A 9,634-nucleotide genomic window follows, 5' to 3' on the forward strand; every position below is an offset into this window, starting at 1 on the left:
AATTGTAAATTTTATAATGTATTAAAAATATATATCATTAAAAAAATCAAAAAAAAAATCTTATTTTTTTAATGAAGGACCGGTTGGGACCGGGACCGGGACCGGCGGCCCATAACCGGTTATAGAGTACCTATACCGGTCCTATTATTTTCGACCGGGACCGGGACCGAGACCGGGACCGGGACCGGTTACGTCGGGACCGGTTATCGCCGGTTATGAGAAATGTAAGGACCGATTGGGACCGGCCCGGGACCGGCCCGGGACCGGTTTTTGGCCATCTCTACTTGAACAAGTACCTTAAAGCATACCTTACTCCCTATAAATAGAAGCTTAAAGGACCCATTCTTTTTCATCCCAAGATTGTAATACTACCTTAAAGCATAATCAAGACTAAGAAGTGAGTTAGGAAGTCCAAAGAAGGATATAAATAAGGTGAGTACTTATGAGATTTATGAGGTACATAAATGCTACATATAAGTATTTTATGCATTACAAGATATTTTGGCATGTTTGCTTTACATGAAAATGTTATACAAGAGATGCATAATAACATGTTTTGATACAAGTATGTGTTTTACACCAAGGCATGAAAGTGTTTGCATGTCATAATACATGTATGTACACTAGGCATGAAACTTTTATATATGTTAAGTATAACCATTTAAATATCCAACATACGAGATATAGAAAGAAGGTAGTCTTGCAAACGGAATTAGGCAACCCTTATATGGACCCGAGGTTAAAGAATCTGTAAGAAGTTGGTTTACTTAACATGTAACTATGTGATCTCAAAGAAATGTTTTTATACATGAAAGTTCATAAGAATTATATTAATTAGTTGGAAAGAATGTCTTATCATGAAACCATAACTACTCACTAAGTTTAAAGCTTATGTATTCATGTATGTATCTCAGGAATCAAGAAGTAGGAACAAGCTGAAATATTGCTATTCTAAGATATTACAATATTATAAGCTGTAAATTTATGCATTTTCCTTTGTTGTATTAACTCTATTATGATGAAATAAAATTTTAAGATATAAAGTGTTCCTTTCATTCGCTTGTACTAAGGGCAAATGACGATACCCCCAGGAACGAGATGTTATAAATGGTATCAGAGCCTTTGGTTCAAGTGAACCAAGTTTGGCCTTAGATTAGACAAACCTAGACTCGAACAACATTTTTTTAGCATACGTTCTATAAGGATTTCTAACCCATTATAGATGTCTGCAAGGAACAAAGGAGATTTGTTTGAGTATGAAAATGGATGGTTACATGAGTCACCGTATGAAGACCCGTATTTCATCTTAATCCCTCCAAATCAAATGCTTAAACAGATAATCCCAACTCCAAATCAATCATCTGAACAAATAGTTCCATATTATAAACCAATAGAACCACCAAATAATCCTAATGCAATGATAAATAACTCTGAGGCCTCTGATGCAAATAACCAAGCTATATTCTCATACCCATGGGAGGACTTGTATTGGCAGCAAGAAATTACATCTCTACCTCATATAGCTCACCCTCCCTCAGAAACTATACTAGAAGCTGCATCGGGCGTAGTAGAAGAAAATTTCTTGGATCCTACCAGGTTGACCCAAGCAAACGTCAATGTCTTATTGGATAAATTAATTGAGAGCAACCATCAATGTGCAATGGCACAAAAGAGGAAGCACATAGGATCCGATTGTACACTATAACTATGGAAGATAAATTAGGCGAATCAAGGAAAGAAACGGAAAGAGCTCTTCAATTCCTAAATCAAATCCAGACCCAAGTTGTCCGATTACAAGAAGAATTGGCTTATGCCAACCATGTTATTAGGAACTCCTTTGCTAGATAGACTCCCTGCCCAAAGGAGACAGAGAAGGGATTGAAAATCCACTATGATAAAATAATAATAGATAACTAATTAGTATCCATGAATAGGGATGTGAAAAAGGAAAAAAAATCATTTCTTATTTCCTTTAATTTTGTAAAATCATCATCCCAAGAATATACATATAAAAGATATATGTTTTTATTATTATGGCAGCCTATGATATGGATAACTGCATATCTGATGATCAGACTATCATAGAAGATCAAATTAGTTATGATGCACCAATAGACGAAGAAATTAAAAATTTAATTTTGGTACCAATAAGTATTGAAGAATACAAATGGGTTGGGATCAAGCAGTCAAATTAGATAATAGAAATTGGGAACTCGATCTCAGATGCATAATCTATGAACAAGAGATAAAGATTGCCAAAAGATCCATCATAGCAAGGATCAAGGATATGATCCGCTTTTGTAAATATAAAGCAACACACATGACAAAGAGGGCTAAGCTATGGATTAAGAAATGTCATCACACAGCAGAAGATACCCTCAATCTCTAACCGACATGACAATTTAGAGACTTCTTAAGAACCTATCATGCCCCCTATAATTTTCAGATAGAATATATATATATATATATATATATGTGTGTGTGTGTGTGTGTGTATGTATTTATGTATGTATGCAAATACACATATATAGGAGCAGAAAAAAGAGAGGAAAAGTTTATCATTTTCTCAAGTTTTGTACCAAATGTTCCAATTTTGTACGATATATGACATATATGAAATCGAATCCTATCTTTATATTCTTACAATATTATTTTGTAGAATGAATACGCAAAGGACAAATAGAAACAATTCAGAGAATACTAGACCACTAAGACAAGGAAGTAGACGTGAAGCAAACCCACAAGGGGATAAGCCAACAAATTCAGTCAATCCTACTGAAAGAATTAATATAGCAAAAGAAATCTCTCAAAGCATCCAAAAGAGTCTACCAACTATAATATCTCAAGTTCAGGCAACTATGAATCAAAGCTCAGTACTATAATGTTTGAATGAATCTTGATTATTATTTACAGAGTACAAGGCTATAAATAGAGAGTTGTACAACAGGAAGGAGATAAATGCAAGGAGAAATTAATTATCCTAAATATAGAAAATATACAAATGTAAATGAGCCAGTAAGGATGAAGGAAACTGATGATAGATACGCTTGATTTTAGGCTTTTGATTAGGTATTCCTTATACGCCCCCGCAAGATGGAGGATCCGTCGGAGACTCCAATCTTGGAGCGGTTCCGGAGGAAGGGTGCCCTCGATAACGGTTTTGTAAGCATATCCRCAAGTTGATCTTGTGAGCTGATGTGAAGAACTCGTAAACTGCCTGCCGAAACTTGTTCGCGTACAAAATGATAGTCTAGTGCCACATGCTTCATGCGGGAGTGATAAATGGGGTTAGCACAGAGGTATGTTGCACCTGAGTTGTCACAGAACAGTGATGGCRRCTTGGTGATGGTGATGCCAAGTTCAAATAGTAGATTTCTTGTCCATGTAAGTTCAGCTGAAGCATTTGCTAAGGCTTTGTATTCGGCCTCTGTTGAGGAGCGAGAGACTGATTTTTGGCGAGCGGACTTCCACGAGATAATATTGTTTCCAAGATAAATAATATAGGCAGTGGTAGAGCGACCAGCATCATGTATACCACCCCAATCCGAATCGGAGAAGGCCGAGAGATCAAGAGAGGAGTTTCGGTTGAGGAAGAGACCATGGTGAATGGTACCCTTTAGGTAACGAAGAACACGTTTTAGAGATTGCCAATATGTTTGGCGTGGGTTGTGCATAAATTGAGAGAGTTTGTTTACGGCAAAGGAGATGTCCGGCCTGGTGAAGGCGAGATATTGAAGTGACCCGACGAGTTTGCGATAGGGTGTTGCATCAACTGCGGGTGAGTTGTCGGAAACAGATAGGACCTCGGAGGTACTAAGTGGAGTAGAAACATCTTTGGCACCATCCATATTAAATTGTTGGAGGATATCCTGGATGTATCGATGTTGTGACAGAAATAGACTGGTTGGTGTGGGAATAACTTCAACACCAAGAAAATGATGAAGCAAACCAAGATCTTTGATGGAAATTTTTTGGCTTAAGGCATTAACAAATYGATTAAGGAAGGGTGTGTTGTTACCGGTAAGGACAATGTCATCAACATAAACCATGAAATAGCAAGTGACACATTGATTTTTGTATATGAAAAGTGAGGCGTCGGCTAAAGATTTTCGAAAACCAAAGTTAAGGAGAAACTTGGTGAGTTCATTATACCAAGCCCGAGGGGCTTGTTTTAAGCCATAAAGCGACTTTTTGAGCTTGCATATRTGATGAGGAAATTGAGGATTGACATATCCTGGTGGTTGGGTCATGTAGACATCCTCGTGTAGAGTACCATGCTAGAATGCATTGTTAACATCAAGTTGCCGTAGCGGCCAATTTTTCAAGAGAGCAATGGAGAGGATGGTACAAATTATGATGGGTTTGGTAACAGGACTGAACGTATCAAAGTAGTCCTTCCCGGGTTGTTGGTGAAAGCCTTTGGCCACAAGTCGTGCTTTGTATTTTTCAATAGAGCCATCGGGTTTGCGTTTGATACGGAAAACCCATTTACACCCAATTGGAGTGTGGGAGGTAGAGGGGACAAGTTCCCATGTTTGATTTTGGAGAAGAGCATTAAACTCCAAATTCATAGCATGGCGCCACTGTGGATCTTTAGATGCTTGAGTATGAGTGGTGGGTTCAAGTGTGGGTGGTAATGGATGAAGAGAAGTGTGGTTCACAAGGTTTGAGTTGTAATATTTCGGGTTGGGTTTGYGGGACCGGTGTGGACGAGCAGAGGCGAGARGAGATGGGTTGGTTGTTTCGGAGGTGGTGTTAGATGGTGGAGGACTTGTAGAGTTAGAGGGGTTGGTGTCGGTTGGAATAAGTTGGGAGGAGGAAGGGGTAGAAAGGGAGATGGTTGGATCTGTTGCGTTTKCTRTRGAGGTAGTGGTGATCGCTGGAGTAGGAGAGACTGACAAGGTGGTTGAGGGTGTGGTTGAGTGTGAGGGCGTGGAAGGGAGGTCAGTTTGGACGGCAGATGAGGGCKGGTGAGTTGTTTGAGCAAGTTGTTGGGCTGTGTGAGATGGATTTGGCGGAGGAGGTTGTTGTGGAGTGATGGAAGATGTATGTGGTTCGAAAAAGATATCGGATGTAGGTAGGGGGTCGGGTGAGGGTCCGTGTGAGGAGAAAGGAAAAATATGGTCGATAAACTCCATATGACGGGAGTGATAGAGACGGTGGGTTAGAGGGTCGTAACATTTGTAGGCGGATTTAGAGGAAGAGTATCCAAGGAAGATGCACTTCGTCGAGCGAGGGTGAATTTTGGACTGAGCATACGGACGAAGCCAAGGAAAATATAGACACCAAAAGGGTTTGAGTTTGGTGTATGTGGGTGGGGTGTTGTATAATTTTTTTAAAATGGTGATTTGAAGTCTAAAATTTGGGTTGGTAAGCGGTTAATAAGGTGAACCGCCGTTTGAAAAACATGGGACCAAAACGAGAGTGGTAAGTTGGCATGATGTAGAAGTGACAACCCGGTTTCAACAATGTGTCGATGTCGGCGTTCCGCCACTCCATTTTGTTCCGGAGTGTGTGGAGGGGTGGTAAAGTGGGAAATACCATTTTGTTGAAGATAAGGGATGAGACCAATGTATTCTCCCCCATTGTCCGAGAAAAGAGAGATGAGGGGAGTTTGGAAAAATTTCTCGACAAGTGTTCTAAAGATTGGAAATAATGTGGAGACATCTGATTTTCGTTTGATGGGATAAAACCATGTGTATTTGRAGAAAAAATCAACAAAGATGACATAGTACTRATATCCATCGTTAGAAAGTTTGACCGGTCCCCAAACATCGGAGTAGACAAGTTCAAGTGGTTTAGACACTTTAAAGGAGTTTTCTCCAAAAGGTAGTTTATGACTTTTATTCAAGGAACATGCATCACAATGAAACATTTTATTCGACATATTATTGTAATCAAGTCCTAAAGTGTTTAGTAACCACTTTAGAACTTTGATAGACGGGTGTCCCAGTTTATGATGCCATGAGAGAAGAGAGGCGAACGTCTTGGTGTTTGAGTTGATTTGCAAAGGAGGATGAGTGGGAGACGCATAGTAGACGTCATTAATGTTCACCCCCCGCATGAGTCGCGCCCCCGTCCGAAGATCCTTAACAAAAAATGTAAAGGAAAGAATTCAATGGAAACTTGGTTAGTTTTGCAAAGTTTAGCAACCGAGATGAGATGATGACGCAAACGCGGAACGAGTAAGACATTAGATAAATTTAAAGAGCGGGAGGAAGTGGGAATCGATGCATGACCGATATGAAAGGTGGGGAGTTTGCCATGGAAACGTTGACTATCAGTTTCGTTGGTGCCAAAGCAAGATTATTTTGTTAATCGTACAAACTTCCGACACTCCTTGGTTTCGTGACCTGGAATATTGCAAAATTGACAGAAAAAATTGTTACGATTAGTTCTGAAATGTGACAAGTGACCAGTATTCCCATTGTTAGGGTTTCGTGTGCCAAAGGTATTTGGCCTGGGTTGGTTTCTGGCGGCTGAAATAGGCCTCGGGAGGCTTCGGCCTGCTTGAGATTGTATCTGGCTGGTTCTTTGCGTGAAATTGATAGTAGTAATTGGCTCAGTAGGTTTGGCCTCCAACAAAGACCTTTCATGATCAATCAACTTCTCATAGAGATCAKAGAAGGCAATAGTAGTGTCCCRAGTCTTTAATGCARCGACAATCTCCTTGTAGTCGTCACCGAGGTGAGCGAGAATGTGAACAGTAAGGTCATCATCATCGATTGGTTTTTGTGCCAAGGCCAATTCATCAGCAATAGTCTTCATCTCATGGAGATAATCAGCAAYGGGTCTGCTTCCTTTGCTGGTTGTGRTGAGTTTGGTGCGCAAAGAGATGATTCTGGATCTGGAGACACTTGCATAACTTTCAGTTAGACGGATGAAGAGTTGGCGGGACGTTTCGGCAGAGGAAACGATTGGCTGAATGGTGTTGGAGCAGCTCCCAAGCAATGCGCCAAGGAGAACTTGATCCTGGTGGTACCAGGTACGATAAGCAGAGTTTGATTTGCCATCTATGGTTTTTGGTGGTGGTTCGGTTGAGCCATCCACGAACTGTTCAAACGCGAGTCCAGTGAGGGTGGAGAGGACCTGCTTGCGCCATGAGGGGAAGTTATTTGCTGTTAGTTTGATGGGAAAATTAGTGGGTGTGGAGAGTGGGATGATTGTGGTGGAGGTAGCCATTGCGGCGGCAGGAGGATAGAAGACAGTTGGGATCGGAAAAGAACTCAGGGCAGTTTCAGGGCTCTGATACCATATAATGTTTGAATGAATCTTGCTTATTATTTACAGAGTACAAGGCTATAAATAGAGAGTTGTACAACAGGAAGGAGAGAAATGCAAGGAGAAATTAATTATCCTAAATATAGAAAATATACAAATGTAAATGAGCCAGCAAGGATGAAGGAAACTGATGATAGATACGCTTGATTTTAGGCTTTTGATTAGGTATTCCTTATAAGTACATGGAGCAACAACTGCAGAAAATCAAATAAGACATGAACCTGATAATGGTCAAACTCGAGGATGCGACTACAAAGCATTCAAAACCACTAGTCCTTCTACATTTGAAGGGAAAGGAGGACCCATAGCTGCGATAAATTGTCTTGATGACATGGAAAATTGTTTTGAAAAATGTGAATATTCCCCCAATCAACGAGTAGTGTTTGCTTCTACATGGTGAGTTAAAGGAAGACATTTATATGTATCAACCTCAAGAGGATTTGGTTTGTAGGCTAAAGTAGTCATTACATAGGCTAAAGCGAACGCCAAGGCAATGGTATAATAACTTTGATACTTTTATGACTTCACATGGTTTCTCACATTTCTTATATGAGAGTTGTGTTTATATATAGTGATGTGAAGATGTTTGTTCATCTATCTATTGCTATACGTGGACAATATGCTTATAGCTTCAAAGAACAAGGAAGACATCCAAGAGGTCAAGGATCAATTCAATACAGAGTTTGAAATGAAAGATTTAGGCAAAGCTCGGAAAATTCTTGGCATGGAGTTTTCATGAAACCAAAAGATGAAAACTTTGACACTTAATCAAAGGAGCTATCGCGAAGGTGTTGAAGAGATTCAACATGGATGGAGCCAAAATAGTAAATACTCCTATTGCTGCTCATTTTAAATTATGTGCACATCAATGCCTCGTTACTGGTGAAGAGAAAGATTATATGTCTTGGGTTCCTTACTCTAGTGCTGTTGGGTCATTGAAGAGAAAGATCCTATGTTGTGAACATGATGAGTTGTTATATGGCTAATCCATGCAAAGAGCATTTGAAGGAGGTTCAGTGGGTTCTCCGGTACTTAAAGGGTACTATTGACTAAGAGTGCTCATAAACCCGATCAACCTAACGCAAAATAACCCAACTCAAAGAAACCTAATATCTAATCAAGTGGTAAAATTTTCAAACCATAGGTATTGGGTTGGAATTGGGTTACGGTCATTTGAACCTAACCCAACCCAATAAACCTGATATCTTTTTATTTCTTGAATTTAATATCCTTGTAAAGTCCTTATTAGACAATTACATCATCACATACCCTCTATATATACATATATTTTCAATCATTTCTCCATCTATATATAACTTCTTCATATATATGTTCAATAAATGTTAATATATATGTATATATATATATATATATATATATATATATACAAATTGAGAAAAATGGTCGAATGTAATATACTTTAGATTTAAAGAGATGGATAAGGTCTACCAAATGATTATTGATGAAAAAGGAATTATGAGCAGAGAAAACAATATCCAAGGTTAGGAGAATATTTTGGTTTACCAAAGTATCAACCCGACCAACCCTTACGGTTGAGATTTTTCAAACCGCAAACATTGGGTTGAGTTGTTTAAATGTATTCAACTCGATCAAACCGACTCATGATCACCTCTACTAGAGACAATTGTTTGTGTTTTGGGACCTCTAGAAATGGTGTTCAGGGGGTATGTTGATTATGACTGGTGGTTATATAGATGGTCGGCGCTCTCTTACAAGGTATGTGTTTATCATGAGGTCATATGCCATAAGTTGGAATTCTTCAATCAACGATTGCTCTTTCTAGAATTGAGGTTGAATACATGGTCGTTAGCGAGGGTTTTAAATAGGCGATATGGCTAATGGATTGTTCAACAGCCTTAGTGATGACCAATTTATTGTGGACTTGGTATTCTGTGATAATAAGAGTGCTATGCTTTTTACAAAGGATCAAATGTTCCACGAGCGCATAAAGCATATTGATGTTCGTTATCATTTTATAAGAGATGTCATTGCTAAAGGAGACTTCAAAGTGAAGAAGGCGTCTACTCACATTAATCCGGCCGATATGATAACCAAAGTTCTTCCGACGACTATGTTTGGTTTATTTAAACTTAATCAGAATCCGTGGTTTGGAATAGCCTGTGAAGGGCCGGCTCAACAGGTATATGTTCGTTAATTCACTTTCGAGAAGTCATTTAGTTTCACTATTTTTTTTATTGATGATGTGTTTTGAAGCTTGTGTTGGAGCTTTGTTTCAAGAATATGAATGTTTCTTGGGATGATATAATTATGGAGTCAAAGGTGGATACTATAAAAATGTTGACTCATATATATATATATATATATATATATA

The sequence above is a fragment of the Cynara cardunculus genome, assembly GCF_001531365.2.
Source record: "Cynara cardunculus var. scolymus isolate 2C chromosome LG 12, CcrdV1, whole genome shotgun sequence".
Classification (NCBI taxonomy): Eukaryota; Viridiplantae; Streptophyta; class Magnoliopsida; order Asterales; family Asteraceae; genus Cynara; species Cynara cardunculus.